The sequence below is a fragment of the Pinus tabuliformis genome, chromosome 7 (genome assembly GCF_031772625.1).
Source record: "Pinus tabuliformis cultivar Carrire ecotype Pingquan chromosome 7, CPIR1, whole genome shotgun sequence".
NCBI classification, from domain to species: Eukaryota; Viridiplantae; Streptophyta; class Pinopsida; order Pinales; family Pinaceae; genus Pinus; species Pinus tabuliformis.
The window spans coordinates 1,449,279,444-1,449,303,802 of record NC_142293.1 but is presented as its reverse complement, the minus strand read 5'-3'; the positions used below and the strand labels follow the sequence as shown (position 1 = coordinate 1,449,303,802).

The 24,359-nt window shown below is 36.8% G+C and overlaps 1 long non-coding RNA gene across 2 annotated transcripts in view; it reads right to left on the bottom strand.

Annotated features, from left to right (window-relative positions):
* Positions 1–1,920: 1,920 nt before the first annotated feature.
* LOC149253154 (uncharacterized) overlaps positions 1,921–24,359 on the bottom strand; it is a 165,142-nt gene continuing 142,703 nt past the window's right edge. For both annotated transcript variants that reach the window (XR_016266130.1, XR_016266131.1), the window contains one exon: positions 1,921–2,220. This is a non-coding gene — a long non-coding RNA (uncharacterized LOC149253154). The remainder of the gene's footprint in view (positions 2,221–24,359) is intronic.

Below are 24,359 nucleotides of genomic sequence, written 5' to 3'. Positions count from 1 at the left end.
AGAGTCTATATAATGTTCCATCATGAACCCCAATCACCCTTGCTTCATTAACACTAGAGCCCTTATCCCAAACCAAAACCTTGTCATCAACAAAAGCAACTTTATTACCCTTATCCTCTAGGTAAGATATAGAAAGTAGATTTTTCTTCAAACCCAGAACATATAAGATGTTATTGAGGTGAATGTTTCCACCCAACTCTAGCTCCAGCAATGTAGACCCAATGCCTTTCACGGGATAGCACTTCCAAGTTCGATAGAGTGGGATGAAATTCCCTTAGATAGGGTTTCACGTTAACTGCATTCTCCCATCATATGTCTGGAGGCACCACTGTCAATAACCCATACATCAGCGTCTTTGAATATGTCAAACAAAGCAGAGAACAAGCTTCCATCTACTACTTCCTTTGCAAGTTTGGAGATGATTTTCGATAGGTCATTCTTGATAGAGATAGTGATATTTTTAAGAATCTTGAAGCCCTTCCTTATAACCCTTTCCATAGTACCAACAAAGATGTGATATGATGTGATCTTCAGTCTCCTTGCACCTTAGCTCTAAAACAATGTTGGAAAATATAGAGACTTGCATATTATAACTTATTTTCCTTAGCTTGATAATTACTTGTGATGTTATATGTTATTTTATTACTTCTTTAATTTTGTTCATAAAGCAATTACCAAACACAAGAAGATCACAAAGAAACAGAGTACACAAGATATAGGCTCCAAGTCAAGGAAAAACCCCTCCAAGAGGAAAACCCAGAAAATGCTTCTCTTCTTCTTTAGAATCTGCTTAAAAAGAGAGACTTTCAAGACCCAAAGGCCCAGGCCAACAAACCCTCCAAGACCCAAGTCAGCCCCCAAGAATATCTTCCTTGAGACAACTTCCAGCACTTCGATATTTCTACACTACTACTGCAACTTTAACCCTAGCTATAGAATTTAGGCCCTGCAACTTTGGCCCCCTACAACTGCTTCATAATTCTGACTTCTTATAGATGGTAGCTTCACAAACCCTAGCGAGACAAAGAGAGAAAGATAAACCTTGATAAAATTTGACTAATGCTCCTCCTCTTCATCCTCCAGCTACTCTTCTTCACCTTCGCTATTGCAAATCGAACTAGCTTGAGTGAGCGTCCAAATGAGGTCAAGCTCCCTTCTATTTATAACCTTTCTTGAGGATCAAATAGCCCTCCCTTAGGCCAACTTGTCCTTACTCTTGGGCCAACTTGGTCTTTGGCTTATCCATATCTTTTACATGATAAAATAAATATTTTTCTTTATTATAATGAATCTGAATGGGACTATGATACATGACCAATATTATTATTTCTCCTAGAAAGACCTAGAAAACTTAAAATCATGAAGAACATGCTTTTGACTCTAACTTGAGTATGAAACCCATACTCCAAAATAAAATATAATTTCTCTTTATTTCATTTTCTTTCTTTATAATGAATATACAATGTCTAGATTACAATTACATCATAATGAAGCCCGAACCTAGTTACAATTTTCAACAACAAAAAGTCTCAGAGTCATTTGACACCTCATTGGGAATAGAATAAAAGTGTGGCCAAACTCAAACAATAGCATGGAAATCTCAATGTTTCCACGACTCTTTTTTGTGTTGGGCATCAAAGGTCATGTTTATATCATATAGAGATGTTCAACAAAACGTGGTCTCTTCGGATATATTTCAAAACTATTGTGAAATAAAACTCATTGGTCACTAGTTGATAGTTTCATGAAAATATTTCATCCAACATTTAAGAAAACAAAATTCCGACTTCAAAATTAAAATAGGTAGATTCAGTAACATATGGCAAGTTTCATATGCTCGTTTTTCAAGGAACCTTCTATATACACACAAAGAAAGATCTTTAGATATAATAAAATTTGAAATTCTATTCAATACATCTTGATAACTTTTTGACCTCGTTTATACACATTTACCATGTGTCACTCGTAAAATAGAATTTACACATACTATTCCATGTTATTTCACTAAGAGAAACGATTTGAACCTTTCCTCTTGCCTACACCTTCGCTGTGGTAACATATGGCAAGTTTTTTATGCTCCAATATCATGGTCAACAAGTGTTTTTGCAAGGAGCCTCCTATATGCACACAAAGAAATATATTCAAAGCTAATAGAATCTAAAATTCTAGTCAACATATCTTGATAACGTTTTGACCTCTTTCTTCAGGAGCATGTGTCACCTGCACAATAGTATTTACATGTGTTATTCCATGTTATTCCATCAAGAGAAAGGGAACCTTTCTCCTTGTTGCACCTTCTACAATAGGTCCTTTGAACCCCCTCAAGACTTAGATTCTAGGGTGATTCTTGACAAACACGGCACATTTGGACATTGAAAAGTTATCTAAAACATGGCACATTTGGACAATTGAAAAGTTATCTATCTTCAAACAATCATGTTAGCATCAAAATGAATATGATCTATATCCATGGGATCACATTGAGCACCAATTAGAAGAGTAAAATGTCTTCTAAAATTGATTTCATCTTCACCAATGTTAAAGGGCATTCCCAAATTTACAACAAGAGGAATGTACCTATTTACTTCCAATAGTTATTTCCCTTATATATAAGAATTGCATTTCTCTAACCTCATTGAATTGAATGTTGTCTTGTTCATAAAATATTATAAAAATTAAGTGTGCAAAATGAAGAGAAAAATGTGAAAATGAAAAACAAATCAAATACATACAACATTTACATTAATTTTCCAATTAGATGGTCTACAATGTAAAAGGGCTCTCCCAAATTTGCAACAAGATGGTCTACAATGTTAAAGGGCTCTCCCAAATTTGCAACAAGATGGTCTACAAAGTTAAAGGACTCTCCAAAATTTGCAACAAGAGGAATGCACCTGTTACTTCCAACAATTATTTCCATTATATTATGGATTACATATCTCTAACCTTAATGCGTTAAATGGAATCTTGGTCATAAAATATTATAACATTTCACTACGCAAAATGAAAAGTATAATGTAAAAATGAAAACCAAATCAAATGCATACAACATTTACATTAGTTTGCCAATTAGATGGTCTATGACGATTTGGAGGAAAGTTATGACATGGTTCTTCAGTTCTAACCATTCATTTCTCTAACTTTATTCAAATGAATAGTGTCTTGAGTCAACAAAAGTAAACACGATTTAAAGTCACCAATATCATGAAACCACTTGCAATATAGTCACAATGAAAAAGGGCTTAAATACCTTTGTTGCTCAAAGTGAAATAGTACGAGGGATGCTTTATTATGTTGGTGACACCAAAAATTTCTCAAAAAGGGTGATGAAAGACCAATCCAATATTAGCAGTAGGAAGTTGCAAATTATTAACCAAATGAAGCAAATTACCATCATGCACATCATTACATGACATTATTTGTCGAGCGACATCACTAACTTTGGTATCCCGGTGTTTTGTATGCTTGGTCCATGCTCCAAACTTAAGTTTACATTTATAAAACCTTGGAGTTGTCATGTGTAGCTAGGTTATCTAGATCATGATCTACATTTATGAAAAATGTTCTTTGCATGATATCAATCAAAATATCATACTTATAGCTATTGGAAAATTTGTTTTGAATAATAATTTGTGGTTATTTTATGATATAAATATATTTTACATTCATTTATTACATGTTTATTTTGTTGATAACATAAACTACTAAGATCATTAACATTCTCTTGTGATTCCAAGGACAAATTTTGTTTTGTAATACACTTACTTGTGCCTTTGATTGACATTTTTACAAGTACATAGAAACAATAACATATTTATAAAATAATCATTTTATTCATAAAGACAATCATAAATTGAAGACAAAGTTATACACCTAATCCACAACCATATATAGAATTGAAATTCAAATACATTTTTATGTAAAATTAACATATAAAAATTAAAACAAATATACAAAAAATAAAAATAAATAAATAAATAACTATATAATGATAATAATATGGTCAAAATAGTCCCAGGGAGAGCTCAATTGGTGATCGAAGTGATGTGAAATCATGGAAACCAAGAGATCCAAGGTTAAATCCCTCGGTCATGACCCAATATACGGAGAGGAGGACATGTTATAAGCCCACAGAGGTATAGTGCTAACGGCCAGAATCGACCTTGTGTCACACTTGTATGAGACTGACTCAGTTATCGATGCCTCTGGGTTAAAAATAATAATAATAATAATATGGTGAAAATATTTCCCACGGAGGAAACTCAACAAATGAATGTCATGTTATGAAGTATTATGTAAACCACAAGATTTAAGATTCAAATTCCTGGTGGGTAAGCCAACAAAAAAAAACAATATGGTGAAAATAGTATATTAATTCATAAAACAATGGTATGGAAATTATACTATCAAAAATATATATATAAAATGATACAAATATCAAGCTAAAGAAAAAATGGAATAACCATATAACATAACAATATCGTCAAAACTCCCCACAAGGGGTGCCCATCCAAAACAACACGACAACCTCAAGGTGATGGTATGAAATCATAATAGAAGGAAGCAAGTTGCCTCCACCTAGTAGCTTGCATGGCAACCCCATCGTCACACAAGACGAAGCAAAATCAAAAAATTAATATTTGTAACTACAACGCAGCCTTGGAACGTGCAGAAGCTAGGGAAGGTATGAACATCTAGAGGTCTACAGATTCGAGGACAAAGGGAAAAAATCATGGAAGAATATAGGTTGTGGCAATCCAATTATGCAAGGAAGTGGAAATAAGGATACTGCTTGGTGAGCGGGGAGTTCTTTAGTACACTTATAGCCAGTTAACCATGGCAAGAGGCGAACAAGGTTGACATCTCTAGTCTAAGTTAATCCATGGAGTTAATGAGACCAGAGACTTTAATTGTAATTATGCATCTCGACTACTCCGGGCTACTCTTGCCACTGAGTGTGATCCTTCACAACATGACCAACCCACTCAAGTTCAATTTATTTGTGCTTATGCCCTACAATTTTTCCTTGATCCTTCATTTTATCTCTTCTAGTTCTTTGTCTTTCATGGGTTCTCTTGGTATCTAGATTTTTCTCCCTCTACTAGGTTTTGTTTACCTATGCGACTTCATTCAACATTGTACTCCCTCAAATCCCCTCAAAGCTTTATTTTTCTCTTGTCATCATCTGGTTTTCTCCGTGATTCTCCCTACTGAGCTATCAACTTCCCCTCTCAACCAAGCCTTTCCCTCACCACTCCACTCCTTTGTCTTGGAGCCACTGTCCTTTTTCAAGCCTTCCTCTACTACTCCCTGCTCACTCATCAATCTCTTATGTCTCTCCCTCATCCCCTGTGTTGAATTTTGTAGTTATGGTTGATCTTCATAAATAATATTTTTATCCCTTGACGCATATATTCTTCATATAAGGCATGTTCTTCAAAAGAAAATTTTTGAATTTTGATATTTGAATTTTTGGCTCCAAACAAGCTAAGTTAGCCCTCCTCCTAGTCAAGTCGGCCCCAGTCAAAGTCACACCCATTTGACCTCCTAAGACATTATATATACACCATTGGTTTTCTTCCACAAGGACATATTCGAATCACACATAAGAAGTATATCTCTATTCATCCAAGCAAAGGAAACAAATAAGAAGATAGTCGAAGTTATATAGCTATTGAATGATCTCTCTCCTTTTTATCTAACCTCACACATGTGGCATTTCTGTCCAGTTGACTTCGCACGTGTGACAAACAATTTTGAGGCATATCAGGGCAGCATGACCAGGATTCTTGGGTGCAAACGCAAGCTAAATTTCTGCCCTAATAGACCATATCGAGGCAGTTGTTTGACTTAACTAGGAGGCAGTTGGAGCAGGTTTAACCAAGTCTACTTTTTTGGTCAGTTCGACCTTGTGATTGACTAGAATATCTAGGTGTGTCTCTTGTTGAACTAAATAATTTCTCTAAGGAAAAGGTTGTTATGTTTCCCCCATGTGGGTTTTCCCAAGGTAAATGTTTGTGTTCTTGTTTGGTTGTCTTTCAACAATCATCTAATAGATTTCAGATTGTTATATCAAAACATACTAAACAACTTTTAACTTCAGTAGGTTTAGATATAACACCCTAGATTTCCAACCATCAACATCCTAGAATCTCAGACAATGACTTCATTAAATCATAAGACTCATAACCATCAATGACTAGGTCAACACACATATCTAGGAATTCATAAACATACATAATCATATCATCTGTCCAATAACATTAATACATCTAACCTAGACCAAGCTAGGGATTCAACCAAAAGGACATATCTCTATATGCCTAGATTTCATCACCATTCAAATACATTTCATATCATGAGATAGTCAAACCCAACTTCACAAATATCAATAAGAGTTAGACACACAAACATATTGATTATACTAGGGTTTGATCAAACAACACACACATACCAAGTAAATCAATTCTAAGACAATATAAGGGTCTTGCTCACACATTCCACCAAACCCTAATGAGCTAGGGTTCCAATGTAGAACACACATTCCACCAAACCCCAATGAGATAGGGTTCCAATGTGGAAACATAGCAAACCCTATATTACCAAAACTTCAAAAGTTTCGGGATTTTAGATCTTATAATTCCATCTTAACAAGTTAGGATTTCTCGATCATACCAAAATCCCAAATATGAAATCATCAATAAAGACTTCAACTAGCATTTCACAATATCCCTAATTAGTTTAGGGTTTCAAACATTCACAATAGCATACCCTTCAGTTAGGGTTTTCCAAAACCTATCTAGGGTTCTACCAAATCAGATAAGAGTGGGGTGGGTAGATTTATCAAGAGATGAATCACCCAAACAAGAATCACTAGGATTCAATATTTCTAGTCATAACAAGGTTAGTAATAGATCATCAAATGAATAATCTTTTCAATCAATGAATTCAAAGCATACCTTTGTTTCTTGACTAACCTTGTCTTGAGAGATCCTCCTTCTTGTGGATGTTTTCCCTAATCAAGACAATAGAGGGAGAATGGTGATTAGTATTTAACATAATCAAAACTAAATGAATGCATGAACCCAAAACTAAAAAGACATGAGATACTTATCTTTTTCCGGAACAATCTCATTAATGGCCAAGAGATCATTCTTGAGTCTAACTATATTCACAAAGAAGGTTTCCACAGTATCTTCTTTACTCATCTTTGTAGTCCTCGGCTCATTCTTCAAACTTGCTACTTGACCAATGTTCTTAATAGTGAATAGCTTTGACAAGGCTTCATACATCTCCTGAGCATGATCAATGTTAGCTATGAATGGGACAAAATTGTCTTTTATCCCTTCTACCATTAGAGTCATAGCCACCAATTCTAGATCCCTGAATTTCGCTTTGTCAACATCACTAGCTTCTTCTGTAGGCTTCTTTACATTTCCTTTAACCAAGTCTAGCACCTTTTTCTTCACTAGGATTAGGTCAATCCTCTTCTTCCAGGATCTAGAGTTAGATGCTCCTTCAAGCTTGATCCCCCCTGATAGAGTTAGACATCTTCCTTGAATATAATAGTCTCCTTCCCTGAGATAGTGCCTATGAATGGATTTTCATTTTTATTCTTTCTTCACCAAAGCTCTGATCCCATGTTGGAAAATCATAAAGGCAGTAAATATTTTCTCCATCTTGATAATTACTTGTGATGTTTGTTATTATTATGATTCTTTATATTTCGTTCATCAAGCAATTACCAAAAGCAATAGCACATAAAACAATGGACACAAGATGTAGGCACATGCCAAGGCAAAACCCCCCTCGAGGGGAAAACCCAATCAAAGTAATTCTTCCTTTCAATAGTATCCTTTGAGACTCTTCACCCTAGACCAAGACCAAACCTTCCCTCCACACCAAGTAACCTCTAGAAGATTGACCTTTTCCTAGCAACTTTGACTATGCAGCAGCTAACAGCTTCCGATAGCAGTCCAACTTGGAAGTCTTCGTTCTCCCAATCTAGAGCACGAAACAGAGAGAAACCACCACCAAGATTTCAATTTTCCTTGACTCCTTAGACTCCCCCAAACTCGCATTCACTTCAGCTTCCCGACAATAGAGTTTCCTAGCTTCCTACTTCGCACTTCTGCCCTGCAAACATATTTTCGCACTTCTGCTTAGTAGAGAGAGAATGAGAAGAAATCCTCCAAATGAATTTGAAGTCCTTCCTTTTATAGGCTTCTTCTAGGATCGAATGGGTCCTTAGGCCGACTTGATCTTCTCTTAGGCCGACATGGTGTGGAGGTTACATAATTCATATCTGACTCAATACTTAACCTTTTTACATGATTCAAAATCCCAAGAAGGGTCTCTTTAAATGTACAATAATTCTATAGACTCAAAATGAATCCTAGAAGTCCTCAATGGGGACTTTGACCTAAAACATGGTGACCCAAGCATGAAACCCATGCTTTAATAAGTCACAACAATAATAATACAAATTCTTTTATTTATTCTTTTGACAAGTACATTACATAATGACTCAAGTACATTATTGAAGACCGAACATAATTACTTTTTCTAGCAAAGACTACTTCCATCCATCAACTCAACCTTGTCACGTCATACTTTAGTTCTGTGGTAGTCCAATCATTCTTCGTTCTTGTAGCAGCCTATGTAACAACCTTCTTCATGCCTGAGATCCTAATCATGCTTCGATCTGAGGCAACCTTCTTCATAATTCAATCTGGGGTATTCCATATGTGCTTTGATCATGTGGTGGCAGCATTCATATGATGACGTAATATGATTTGATCTTGTAGTGGTGGCACACAGCCCTTCAGCAAACGCAGTCATCGGTCCTGTAATGATAGTTTAGTTCTCTGGTCCTGTAATGATAGCCCAATTCTATGGTCATGTAACTTTTAGCCCAATTTTCGATCCTGTAATGATAACAAACAATGCAATACAGTCATGCCTCATTCCCAAGTTTCAGTCTTGTAACAAACAATGCAATACATTCATGCCTCGTTCCCAAGTTTCATTCTTGTGGTGGCAGCCTAGACTTCAGTCAGTAATGGTGGTAGTCCAAACATGCCTCAGTCTTCTTATCTAAATTATCTTCCACTATGATACCCGAACTTCCTCACTGAGATGCTTCAAAATTGTCTTTGTTCTCACCTTTTTGAGCAAAGTCCTCACTCCTATATATAGTTGTTTTCCACTATAAATGAGCCGACATGAATTTGTTTGAGAAGTTGACTTGTAGAGTATTAATTGGAGACCGACAACAAGGTGACTTGATGGAGGAGTTATTTTGAAAAAATAAATTTGACTTTGACTTAAATAAAAAGCCTAAAGCCTACAATGGAGACATGACTTCTAATAATTGACCCAAGCATGAAACCCGTGCTTTAATAAGTTAATTTAAATGATAATAAAAAATATTTTTCTTTCTTTTGATAAATATATTTCATTATGAATCAAGTACAATTATGAAGACCGAACCTAGTTACATTCTTTAACATCACCCAGCAGAAATTTTGGCAAGTCTTGATCATGTAACATGGTTCTTACACTTTCTTCAATATATCAATTCTTTCGTTCAGCAACTCCATTTTGTTCGAGATTATATGGTACTGTTAGCTCAGTCAAAATCCCAACCTCCTTACACAAAGCTATGAGTTCCCTTGAAGTGTATTCTCCTCCATTATTAAACCTTAGTATCTTTATTCTCCTTTCTATAAGGTTCTCTACTTCAGCTTTGAATTCTTGAAATTTATTGAATACCTCATCCTTGGACTTCAGCAAATGGATCCAAGTTTTCCTTGAGTGGTCAACAATGAATGTTAGATAATATAGATGACCTCCAAGAGACTTTGTAGACATAGGACCACATACATCACAATGAATGTGATCTAGAATTTATTTTGACCTTCAAGCACTGCTTCCAAATGGTCTCTTAACATTTTTACCTAATGCACATCCCTTGCATACTCCTTCATGATCCTCCTTGAGTTCAGGGATACCATTCACCATTGAATTTAGAGTTGGTAATATTTTGTAGTGACTGTGACCAAAACTTCTATGCCAAAGTTCACATGGACTTACTTCAATGCGAACCAACACTTGAGAGAGAGGAGTCAAAAATATGTAGTCTTCCTTCATGAATCCCAATGATCTTTGGATTTTTTATGTTAGTTTTTATCCCATACTACAACCTTCCCATCTATAAAAGTGACTCTATCTCCCTTATCTTCTAGACATGAAATAGAAAGTAGATTCTTTTGCAAACCTGGAACAAATAGGATGTTGTTGAGATGAATGTTTCCTCCATTCTCTAGCTCCAATGAGGTTGATCCAATTCCTCTTACAGGATAGCTCTTCTTGTCACCAAGCTCAACGGAGTAGGAAGGTTTTCCTATTCATAAGGTCTTTAGTTGTTTGTGCTCATCTGTCATATGTCTTGATGGTCCACTATCAATTACCGAAATATTCTCATCTTCAAATGTGTCAGTAAGTGCTGAGAATAACCCTTCGTCCTTTGTAGAAGTCTTGGTCATACTATTCTTGATGGATAATAGGAGATTCCATAATGCCTTGATTCCTTGCTTGAGATGGCTTGCTACCATGAAACACTGCTTCAAATACTTCTTCAAGGATGTAGTGATCTTCATCTTAGCCAACCTTAGCTCTAATACCATGTTGAGAAATCTATACGGCTATAGTTAGGATGATTTATCTTAAACTTGATAATTGCTTGTGATGTCTTTTTACTTTTTCTTACTTATTAGCTTCTTCTCTTATTATTATGTTATTCTTATCATCAAACAACTACCAAAACAAGAAGATCAAAAATACACAGGAACACAGGATATAGGTTGCAAGTCAAGGCCAAAACCTCTCCACTTGAGAGGAAAACCCACAAATCTCTTCTCTTCTTATAGATTCTTCAAATGATGAATTCCAAGATCTATAGACCAATATCAATACCCTTACGAGACCAATTCTGACCTTCTTGATGATGTGCTTCCTTTGTCGAGGTCAAACCTAGTCAAATCTCTTCTAGCTACACAACTTCGACCCCCGACTATAGAATTTTGGTCTCTACTACATGTCTGAAATTTTTGGCCCCTACAACAGATGTTGCCTCCACACATGTGAGCATATTTACAGCTTTCAAGGCTTCCTTTGACCTTCCCTCGAGTTTCTCCTTCTTCTAGGGCTTGAGGATGACCTAATAGACCTTCCTTTGACCTTATTTCTACAATTTCTCCAAGTTTGATTTTGCATCAACAAAACTCTAACCTCCTTCCTTCACACGTGTGAAAAGAGACAGAGAAAATAACCCAAACACTTGTCCTTTGTCCTTCTTCCTTCTTCTCTATCCTTCTTCTTCTTCTCCTTCGGTTGAAATGAAGAGAGAATGAATGATGTCCATAGGAGGTCAAGGTCCCTCCTATTATAGTTTTCCAAGGTGAATGAAATGCCCTAATTGGGGTCGACTTCTTAGCTGCCAAGCCGACTTAGCCTTGGAGGCATTTTGGCACATTTAAATACAAAAATAATTCTTTTTACAAGTTACAATGTGCCTGATGGGGTGTTTTTCATATGACGATGACTCTTTGACTTATTAACCCTAGAATCACTCAATGGGTGCTTGACCTCTAAATAAAAGACCTTGAGCATCAAACCCATGCTACAAAAATAACAATAATGAATATTTCTTTCATGTTTTGACTTATTAACCCTAGAAGAACTCAATAGGTGCTTGACCTCTAAATAAAATACTTTGAGCATGAAATCCATGCTACAAAAATAACAATAATGAATATTTCTTTCATTTTTTACAATATACAAGAATCAAAAGTACATTTCATATTTATGAAGATTGAACCTAGTTACACATTCTTCAACAGATCGTTACCTAAGAACAACCACCTAAGTCTTCTTCTCAGCAGAATCCTCAGTATACTGAAATTTTTCCCTCATAAGTTTGTTATGCAACCAGATCACAAAACATAAGAAAAGATAGATCAACGACTTGAAAATTAGCCTCTTCGAGGGGGAAACCTCCTTTACATCACATAAATGAACAATTCTTGGATTATTAAAATGACAAGACCTTCTAGGTATATATAGGAGTCTAAGGTGTCACAATATAATCAGAACCTACATATTAATAATAATGTAAGGGAACAACAATAACAATAGTGGGATTCTATGGGGGCTACATGGGCACCACAATAATAATAAGGGTACTACACTAACAATAACAATAAGGGAGGTACACTAGTATTATAGGGACCTAAAATGCCCCTCTCCATCAAAAAATGGTTTTCCTCAACCCCTGAGTAGTTATGGATGCTTTTGTGTGTGAGAATTCCTAAACCCAGAATCCCTACTGCAGCAAACTGATGTTACTTCTCCTACTTGTTAATCCATACAAGTTATTTATTGTGTTCTATGGTAAATATCGAAGTAAATACAACCGGAACATTCACTATTTAAAATAATATGTCGAAACAAGAAACTAAACAGGAAAAAGATACAACACATCTACACATTTATTTTTGGACAAATGTCTCCGGTAAAACCCAATGCAAGAAAACCGGTGCAACAGATCTGAGGGTTTTATTATTATGCAATAGTAATTTCTGAATACAACTTCTAGATGCCTTCCCAACAATCCAGTTACAGAGAATATCACTAATAGAGAGATTTGTGAGATTACCTCACACTATCACTAGAAGTCCTGGCTTATCCATCCCTTGAATGAACATCCCATGGCTACCTCTGTGCAGTGTCTGCGTCAGCCCAGCATCACACTGTCTAGGACCTGCATCACTCTTCTCAACTGATCAATTTGCCTCTGAGATTTAGACTTCTCCTCTCCTGATCTCACACCCTGACTTCCAGCGCAGAAATCGAACCCTCTGGCAAATTTCGGACTCCCTTGAGGCTTATGCGTTGCCTCTGCGTAGCTCTAGTTATCCTCTTCTGGTTCAACATTGCCTCTCTTCGATCTCTCTCTGCCTCCTCTACTGAGTATTCCCGGATCAGAAGAAATCTCCAACTGGAACTATCCTTGCCCCTTTGTACAAAAGCTCACTTCAAATTTCTCACCGGCAGCTGCTCTGCTTCAGAAATTCGATCTTCTGAACTCTCTCTCTGTGTTCTCCAAGTGCCCCTCAAGCTCCTCCTTATATTTTTTTGTTGGACAACCAACGGCCCAGATTAACTTCTAATCAATGGCTTAGATCATTTTGACTTAATCCTTGTCTTCTTCTAGAAGTTACACCCACGGTTTAGATTAATACCCATTAATTATTTTAATTTCCTAAGTTTAGACTTAGGGTCCCATTAAAAATAATTAAATATTTTAATGAAACTATCTCCGGGTGGAATTACCCAAAACGATTTCTGGGTATTGGAGAATGCATGTGTCTAAGCCTCCCTACAAAATTTGAGACTTCGAGCATATCTAATGCTACCAGAAATCAACACTCCCTATTAACGAGGAATGTGCTCTAGCAATGCAACTTGTTGAAGCATCACTTTGTTTTGTAACATCTCCTACATTGTTGATGTCTGACATCTTGTCCACCAACTACTGCGCAAATGATACATTTATACTATTGTTGAGCCTGCCACTGTCAACACTGCATAGGGATTGCAACTCCCTCTTAATTATTCATATGTGTTGCTGCTAGCACTGCCACTACAACCCTCTCCAACTGTTGTTGCTACTGCATCAACAACGGAAAAGCATCTCAAATTACTGAACTGGTGTTCAGCATGATGCATCTCGTTATTGGAGTTCTGACTGCTGCTAGTCTCTACGCTAATCCTCTGAAACCTCTGCATTGTTTCTAACGTCTGCTCTGTGCCAACTACATCGCTACCAACTTTGTTCTGCGCTACTCAGTCTCTAGTGTTCTTCGCCTCTGCAACTATCACTCGAGCACTCCTCTGCACCAACTGACACTGGTACATCCTGCTACTTCTGATCTAGGCTCATGTAGCAAGGAATTTATCCGAGAGGTGGGCTCCTCAAGGATCCTGCCCATCTGTAGCTCTTTCTAACTACAACTCTAAATCAACCCACCTCCCTCCTGGAGGTATCTCGGTTGTGATGGAAAACTCATCCTCCTAAATCTTTCTGGCTGCAACTTTCAGATCATGCTTCTCATCTTTGTCCTTCTTTCTGAGAGGACATTGTGTTGCATAGTGACCTAGTTCACCACACCTGAAGCATTTGATCTTCGAAAAATCTTTCTTCTTCTTTCATTGCTCATGCTGCCCCTTGGATGCAAGGGTTGCATTCTCTTCCTCCTCCTTGGGCTTCGACCCACAGTTGTTGCTTTTGTCAAGTTTACACTTGACCAATTTCCTCGTCAACTCCTCTTGCTTAAGAGTTTCCCACATCTCATTCCAGTTTGGCAAAGTCGTGCTGCCCAGGATGCTTTGGACAAAGACTTTCCACTCCTCAGATACTAAATTTAGGGCCAATATTACCATCTCAGAACCTTGAGGTGTTGACCCCACAACTGCTAATTCATCTCAAATCTCCTAAAGCTTTGCAAGGAACAGATCAATGTGTTCCCACTTCTGCATCTACATAGATCTCATCTTCTGCTCCAAGTATATCTTTCATTGCTCGGAAGCTCCTTGATACAGCGTCGATAATGCATCCCACATCTCATTGGCAGTGATTCTGCCAGTGATGTGACTGACTATATGATCCTTCACTCTGACAAGGACCATTCTTTTTATCTTCATCATTTCTCCCTTGTATTTCTTGAATTGATCTAGACCTGCGGGCTCGGCTACCATGTTGTTGACGTAGACTTTGAGAAAATGCTCATCCAGAACGCATGAAATCCTTGCCTTCCAGATCACATAGTTCGATGCCTCATCCAAACTATCATGATCTCTCATCCCACTGGCTACCATCTCTGCTAATAAAAAAAGTTTAATAGCCTCCTCTCTACTCTATGCCGCACTAGACTGGCCTACGCACTCCCTTCTGGAGCTTGTAGATCGGCCCCTCTCTGTTGCTACTCAGCTAGTGAGAATTCAGACTCCTTGGCTGGAAGTCCTCTAAGGAAAAATACCCTCAACCGTGTATCTCTCTTCCCTCTGATGTCTTTATGCCCAGCAACTGCCTGCAGAAAACTGCATCCCACCAGAAAACCCCTCTTCGTTGAAGCTTATGCGGCGTTTCTCCCTTTGCCGCTAACAAATTTCGATCTAGAAATATTACCTCTCTGTCGACTCACACAGATAGAGATTTACCACAAAAACGTATCCCTCCTGGCCTGAACTGTGCAAACCCTCTAGGGATTCAAATTGTTGCCCTTGCAGGGATTTCGAATTCCCTTCTTCCTTCAACGCTGGGTCTTCTGGCTCTATTTTTCTTGCTTCACCTGCACCTCTGATACCATGTGAAAATTCCTAAACCCGAAATCCCTAATGCATCAAACTAATGTTGCTTCTCCTACTTGTTAATCCATACAAGTTATTTATTTTGTTCTACGATAAATATCGAAGTAAATACCACTGCAACATTCACTATTTAAAATAATATTTCGAAACAAGAAACTGAACAGGAAAAAGATACAACACATCTACAAAATTATTTTTAGACAAATGTCCCCAAAAAAACCCAATGCGGGAAAACTAGTGCAGCAGCTCTACGGGTTTTTTTATTATGCAGTAGTAATTTCTGAATACAGCTTTTGGATGCCTTCTCGAAAATCCACTTATAGAGAATATCACAGACAGAGAGATTTGTGAGATTACCTCACACTGTCACTGGAAGTCTTGGCTGATCAAGCCCTTGAATGAACAGCCCATGTCTGCCTCTGCGTAGTGTCTACGTCAACCCAACGTCACATTGTCTAGGACATGCGTCACTCTTCCGAGTTGATCAATTTTCCTATGAGATTCAAACTTCTGCTCTCACAGTCTCACAACCCGACTTCCAACTACAGAAATCGAACCCTCCGCAAATTTCAGACTCTCTAAAGGCTTTTTCCGCTACTTCTTTGTCAGCCTATGTTGCCTTTGTGTGCCCCTACGTAGCTCTGCATCAGCGTCTTCTGGCTCAGTGTTGCCTCTCCAGGATCTCTCTTTGCCTCCTCTGTTGAGTATTCCCAGATCAGGAGAAATCTCCAACGGCAACTATCCCTGCCCCTCACTACAAAATCTCACTTTGAATTTCTCACCGGCAACTGCTCTGCTTCAAAAAGTTGATCTTCTAAACTCTCTATGTGTGTTCTCCAAGTGCCCCTCAAACCTCTTTTTAAATCTTTTTGTTGGACAACCAACAGCCTAGATTAACTTCTAATCAATGGCTTAGATCATTTCGTCTTGATCATCGTCTTCTTCTAGAAGTTACACCCACCATTTAGATTAATACCCATTAATTATTATAATTTACTAAGCTTAGACATAGGGTCCCATTAAAAATAATTAATTATTTTAATAAAACTGTCTCCGAGTGGAATTTCCCAAAACAATTTTAAGGTATTGAAGAATGCATGTGTCTAAGCCTCCCTACAAAATTTGAGACTTAGAGCACATTTGATGCTACCAGAAATAAACACTGTATAAAAAAATTATCCTCCCATGTGGAATCTTCAGCAAGTAAGTTCTTCCACTTAATGAGATACTCTGAAATTGATCGATTTTGTAGTTGTCGGGTTCTTGTTTTCGTGACTAATTCAGACTCCAATATGATTTTTCCTTCATCGTCAAGTTCTGGAAATATTATTTAAACTGGGAGCTTGTCACCAATAACCTTCTTTAAGCATGAAACATGGAAAACTGGGTGTTCTCGGAAAGATGCAGGTAGCTCCAATTTGCATGCCATAGTACCAATATTTTGCAACACCTTGTAAGGACCATAGTACTTGGGTGATAAATGTATTATCCTTCTTAACTTGCTTGAGGGACATTTGTTTGTATGGTTGTAGTCCTAAAAATACCCAGGCGCCTACGTCAAAACTTCTTTCACTACGATGTTGATTTGCCTGTTGTTTCATTCGATTTTGTGTCAAAGTGAGGTTATCCTTGAAGAGTTGGAGAACTTGTTGTTGATGCTCGATGTGATCTTGTACTGCTTGAACCTTAGAATTTTCTCTTAAAGATGATGTGATAGACAATAGATGATATCCATAAAGTGCCATAAATGGGGTCATTTTTGTTGGGGTATGGAAGTGTTATACCACCATTTAGTCAAACGTAACCACTTAACCCATTTTTTTTGTTTATCATATACAAAGAAACGAAGATATCCTTCCAAACATTTATTCACTATCTCAGTTTTCTTGTCAAATTGAGGATGATAAGATGAGCTATGAGCTAATTGAATGTCAAGGCAATAAAATAATTTTGTCCAAAAGTTTCCAGTGAAAATGAGGTCTTTATCACTTACAATAATCTTTGGGTTTCCATGTACCTATTGAATTGTTTCCATAAATGCAGTAGCAACTATATTGGCTTTAAAAGGATGAGATAATGCACAAAAGTGTGCATACTTGGTAAGTCTATCAACTACCACCATGATGACACACTTTCCTTCGAACTTGGGTAAACCTGTGATAAAATTCATTGAGACCTCCTCCCAACACTCACTTGGAATGGTCAAAGGTCGTATCAGACCTATGGTCTTAACTTTCTCAACTTTATTTTGTTCACAAACTAAACATTCTACCACAAAATTTTGAATATCAGATTTAAGTCCATCCCAAAAAAAAATCCTTCTTGACACTATGTTAAGTTTTTAAAATTCATGAGTACCTTCCTAAAGGAGAGGTGTGCAATTCCAAAAGAATTTTTTGTTTGAGTTGGGAATTATTACACAGATATAAGCAATCTTTGTACAACAATAAGTCATTTTTCCAAATAAATGTATCAGGTATACTGGGATCTTGTTGCAACTTTTGAATTAGTGCCCACACCTCTTCGTCATTCTTCCATTCCTCCCTTGTTTCAGTTATCCAATCAAGTTTGATCATAGAAATGGCATAGAGAAATGCTTCCACATCCTCCTCCCTTCTTGAGAGCGCATTTGCAACAAAGTTTTCTTCCCTTTTATTGTAGATGATTTCAAAGTCATAAAACAGCATCTTAGTGAATCATTTTTGCTGGTCTTTTGAACATAATCTTTGTACCAAAAAGTTTTTAAGACTATCATGATATGTTTTTACCTTGAAGTGTCTTCCCATTAGGTAAGGCCACCATTGCTTCAGGGCATGTAGTATTGACAACATTTCCTTCTCATAAATAGGTTTGTGTAAATAGTTTCCTTTGATTGGACGACTTTCAAAAGCAATGGGTCTTCCTTCCTGCATTAAAACAACACCAATTCCATTTCCTGAGGCATCATATTCCACCATAAAGGTTTTTGTGAAGTCTGGAGTAGCTAACATCAGATTTTGGCACATTGCCTCTTTAAGATGTTCAAAGGACTTAGTTGCTTCTCGAGTCCAAAAAATGCCTCTTTCTATAGTAATGTTGTTAGAGGTGCTGCTATTTTCCCATAATTCTTAAAAAACTTGTGATAATACCCTGTCAACCTAAGAAATCCTCGAAGATGCTTTAAGGTTGTGGGAATTTTCCATTCCTTGATGGCTTTAATTTTGTTAGGATATACCTTAACACCATCATGAGATACAATATGACCCAAATATTCCACCTCCTGTTCCCCAAAGAAACATTTGGAGGTTTTAGCATACAATTGTTTCTCCTCCAATATTTTGAGCACCTTGTCAACATGTTGAACATGATCCTTCCAGGACTTGTTGTAGATTAGTATATCATCAAAAAATACTAACACATATTTTCTAAGGAAGGGTTTGAAAACGGAATTCATCAAACCTTGAAATCTAGAAGGTGAATTAGTAAGTCCAAAAGGCATGACCAAAAATTCATAATGGCCTTCATGAGTTTTGAATGTTGTTTTCGAAATGTATAAATTCTTGATTCTAATTTGATGACATCCTGAATGAAGATCCATCTTGGTGAAGTAAATTGCTCCATGTAATTCATCCAATAGCTTATTAGTGACAGGAACGAGAAATTTATCTTTAGTAGTGAGCTTGTTGAGCTCCCTATAATCCGGACACATGTGCCATAATCCATCCTTCTTGTGTACCAATACTACTGGAGTAGAGAAAGAACTTTGGCTAGGTTGAATTATACATGCCTCTAGCATTTCTACAACCATACATTCAATTTCACTTTTTTGGGCATAGGGATATATGTAAGGTCTGATGTTTGGAGGAATGCTTCCTGGAATCAACTGAATATCATGATCATCATCACAAATAGGTGGGGGGCCTTTAGGAGTCTCAAATACCTTGGAATGATTGTCAAAGATTCTTTGGAGATATGGAGAAACAGATGATTTCGATGTTTGAACATCTAGTGAGCATAATTGTGCAATAATGCCTCATTGTTATTTATTCAAAATCTTTGGCATGCCATTAGAGTTGATTTTCTTCCTCGGATTCCTTGTGATGCCCCTTAATTCGATTTCCTTTCCTTCCTAGGAAAATATCAAGAAAAATTATTGAAAATTAAAAGTTATCATCCCCAAAGATTGTAACCATTAGACGCTTAATACAACATCAACACCACCCATTGGAATGGAAAGCATTGGACTATTCATTACATATTCTCCCATGGTTAAATTGATATTATGGCACTTCCCTGAGCAATTTATAGTTCCTCCATTTGCAACCATCACTTGACACTTTGGTGTTGGATATAGAAAGCAATTCAATTCCTTGGCTACTTTACAATGAATACAATTATGGGTACTACCCAAATCAATCAGCAATATTACCTTTTTTTCTTGATATATCCTTCTACCTTGAGAGTTTGATGAGTGGTAATTCCTGCCAATGCATTACAAGATATGGTCGGATTCATTTCCTCTTTCTCTGGGGTTGGATCTTGGTGTATATCCTCTTCTTTTGATGTTTCTTGTTACCTTTCTTCCTCCTCTTCACAATCTATGTGAAATAATTTATTCTCATCTCACTTATGACCCTTAATGTATTTTCTATCACAACTATAACAAAGCCTTTTTGCTCGTTTTTCCTCCATTTGTTGTGGTGTCAACCTTGTAGGTTGCGGGAGGCTAGAAGAAACAACACTTCCATCTTTATAGTTGTGAGTGGTAGACTTCCTTGTCATAATTTTTCTTTCAACTTTTCTTGCCACCTTGAATCTCTCCCCCAATGAATTAGGTTCCCAAAGGCGAACCTCATGATAGATGTTATCCTTTAAAATCCCTATAAAGACATCAATCTCATGCTCCTCTGGAATATCATTTACCTTGATATTCAATCTTTGGAAGTCATCAATGTGATCCACCATTGAACCCTTTTGTTTGAAATTTATCAATTGGCTAAAGAAGGTATTGCTCTTTGTATCCTCATAATGTGTTACCAATTCTTTTGCAAAAATTGTACAAGTGAAAATTGATTTACGAGAACAAAGCCATGAATACCACATAAAATGATTTTGTTTTAAATATAAATATGCAATGCATATCTTTTGTGTTTGTGGCACACCATGTAGATCAAAGAATTGATCCATCTCTAGTATCCATGTTACCAGATCCTTGCCATCAAACTTCCTCATATCTATCTTTGGAATGTGGTGGGTTTTCAACCCAATATTGGAGTCTCCAAAATCATAAGTCATATTCCTTTTTTCTTCTTCATGATTTTCATGGATTACCTTGCCAACACTGGGAAGCCTTTCTTCTAGCAACTTTGCCAAACCCTCCTTCAACCCTTCCATCTTGACATTCATCATTGCTTCCATGTATGCTTTTAAACCATCATTCAAAACTCCCGTGTCCCTTTTTATACAATCTATCTTAACATTCATCATGGCTTCCAATTCATTTTTTGTTACTTTTTGCGAGAGCGAAATTTGTTGCACTTGGTCTCGTAATTTTGATATATCACACTGCATTTCTTCCTTTTCTTCATGCGTCATAGTAGAGATTTCGGGTTGCTTACTAGGTGTATCCATTTTTTTGTTTCGAGGCATTTTGGAATTTAACAAAGATATATGTGCTTCACTAATCACTTTGAATAACTTCAAACTAATTTTTCAAGCAAAAGTTATGCAAAATTAAAAAAATAAATAAATAAATAAATAAAATACACACATTTTTCTTATTTTTTGAAGCTTGATTTTGAAACTGTTGTATCTCTGTAATTTCGGCGTCCCAAGGTCTAAAATTACATCCTGTGGTAGCCCTATGAGTATTATTTCCAATGCCACAAGTCATACCAAGGTTGGATTCTTCAAGATAAAATTATGCCAAAACTCCCATGATGGCATGATTATGGACTAGGTCAGTAGAGCAAACTTGTACAGGATGCCACGTGTCATTGTTTTATCCTTCTTCCCTAAACTTGATACATGAGAAACTACAGTCTATGCACTTTTAGTAACCTTTTACGAAATCCAAATCTGATGTTCAATGAGAAAGTTATGTCGATTTTCCCTAGGTCACTTGTTTGACACTGAATTCTAGAGCATGCAAAAACCCTAACTTCTTCAGACCATATCTCAGAAAATGTAGTGAACCAAGATTTGAAATTTTTACACAAATTTCTCGAAGATTTTTTCTCCACATGATTGAAATTTTAACTATTGAAGCCTCACTGGAAAATCGTTATAGTGAAAATGCCAAGATGATGTGTTTGTGTTGAAGAAAAGTGTAACTAGGTTCGATATTTGTCAATATAATTTTGATCTTTGTACTTGTCAAGAAAAAGAAATATTATTTTTATAAATTATATGAATGAGTTTCTTGCTCATTCCATAGATCTAGGAAAGTTAAAGAGTCAAAATTATGTGGAGGAGCTCTTCTTGAGCATTTATGTAATGTATATGAGTCAACCTAGTATCTAGAACAACCCTACAAGACAAGCACAATCCTCTTGAAGAAGTATGCCTACTAAATGATGAAGAAGGCAACAATGTCGGCCTCAAAATATATTTAAATGACAAGTCGACATATGTGGAGACACAACAGTTCATGGTGATAGGTCAACTTATTTATGGAGGCAACACTACTATATATACGCAATTGAAGTCACCACAAAAAAACAAAATTTTCGGACATCTCAGAAACTTCGGATAAGTCTTTGAAATCTCGAATGGGTGTAGGAAGAACAAAATTTCGGACAAGGTGAAGTGGTGCAGGAAACACAGAATTTCGGACAAGGTATAGTGGTGCAGGAAGAACAGAATTTCGGATAAGTTACAGTGGTGCAAAAAACTCGGATCATTGTGATTTTCGGATAGGAATTATAGCGTGACACATTCTCAGCATAATTGTGATCTCAGTGCAAGAAGAATACAATTGCAGTCTCGGTGGAGTATGCTACTAAATGTTGTCACAAGTCTTGGTGGAGTGCAGCAGTAGAAATAACTCGTTGACATGGTGAAGCAAGCAATGGTGCAAAAAGTAAGTACCTTTGAGGTACTACGATAATGATCTCAATGAAGATGCAAAGATGATCTCAGTAAAGGCACAGTGGTGATCTCAAGTAGTAGTCATGGTGCAACATTGATGATCTCAGTGAAGCAGTAATGACGATCTCAACAATTAGAAGAGGATTGGTGTCTTGTTCTTGGAGTGGCTTGATAGGTCAAGGGTCATGGTCTTGGTGTTCGTCAATTAGAATCTTTATAAGAAGAATTATGTGTGGGTTTTCCTCTCCAAGAAGGAGAGGTTTTGGCCCTGGAAGAATGCGAACATCTTGTGTTCTTGTCTCGTTGTTTTTGGTAGCAGTTTGATGAAGTAAACACACAAACTAATAATAAAAAGAAGATCAAGCTAAGATAAATTGTAAAAGCACTTCACAAATTGTTATCAAGTCTAGAAGAATATTACTAATGCTAACTGCCCTAGATTCTTCAACATGGAATCGGAGCTACGGTGTTAAATTCAAAGGAAGGGAAGTTAAAAGAGACATTCAAGGATCAGCCTACAATAGTCATATACACTATCACGGTTTTGAATTCTAGTCTCTCTCAACTTGATACCTATACTCACATTCTCAGCCTCGAAAAACACGGACAAAAGATGCAAATGATCACAGGCAGAAGACTCGATTAGGAGAGCTCATACAGCAGTTCAATTTGGATATACACAGCCAGATGACATTTATTTTACAAGTCCCGTTCTACCCACCGTCTCAGTGCCACTATATGAAGATGTCAACCTCGGATTGAATCCTTTCTATAAAAGGAACAATCTTTACATCTCGGATCCTAAGAGCTTGATGATATATATTCAAGGGCATATATATAGAAGTTTGTATAAACAATACTCAATATAAAAAGAAGAAGTCCTATGATACAGCAATTCTAACTAATGGGTCTCTATACATCATGGCAAGCAACCTCAATACTCTATGATTCTACACAATGTTCCATACTACAAGGTTCCATGGTCTACTTATGTGATAGCAATGTAGTGCCATCCCAAGTACATCGACAGTTTGTCAGATGTATAAGTCGAAGTGACTCGAAGGCAAAGAAGGCAATCTTCCTATTAGTACAACAAGGATCTCATCCGGACGAAGCATCAATACATCTGCTTCAATTCCAACATGATCAAGGTGAAGATTTCATCTTCACATGATAAGTAAGTATCTTTTCATTCTATAATTAAGTTTGGTTAAATGATTTCATGATTGCAAGGACATCTATAGGTTGGATGGGTCATCAAGATTCCTTGCATGAAGAAGGAGGATAGTCATAGTCCTCTAAGAAGCTGAAGCCATTAAACATATCAATAGGTCTCTTGTGAATTTATGAAAGGAATGCTTATGAAAGATCCCCTCACATAACAATATTGGAGACATAAAAGTGATGTACATGATAAACTCATTCTCTAAAGATGCAATGAAGAAGATCACATGAAATTTGATCTACATGAAAGTAAAGGGTATCAGGGGATGTAAGATCTAGGAAGGAAGGTAATCATCATCGTTCTAATTGATAAGCAAGGTAACAAATGTCCATGAACAAGAAGGTTACCTCATTCAAAAACTTGTGGTCTCTATGTTAGATAGAGAAAGACAAGTTGATGACAAAAATATTGAAGGTTAAAAGAACTCAACCATGTGTAAAAAGGAAAGGCAAGGTTGGTCCTCAAACAAGATAGAATAAGTATAGCTAAGATTCAATGCTATAAAAAGATTTTGGAAGCTCATATCACTGAAAGATGGAGGAAGCTGAACAAAACGGCCAAGGAAATAGAGAGTAACAAATCTCTCCTATGATTAAGATAGAATCCCTCACAAAAGGGTCCTATCATAAGCTCC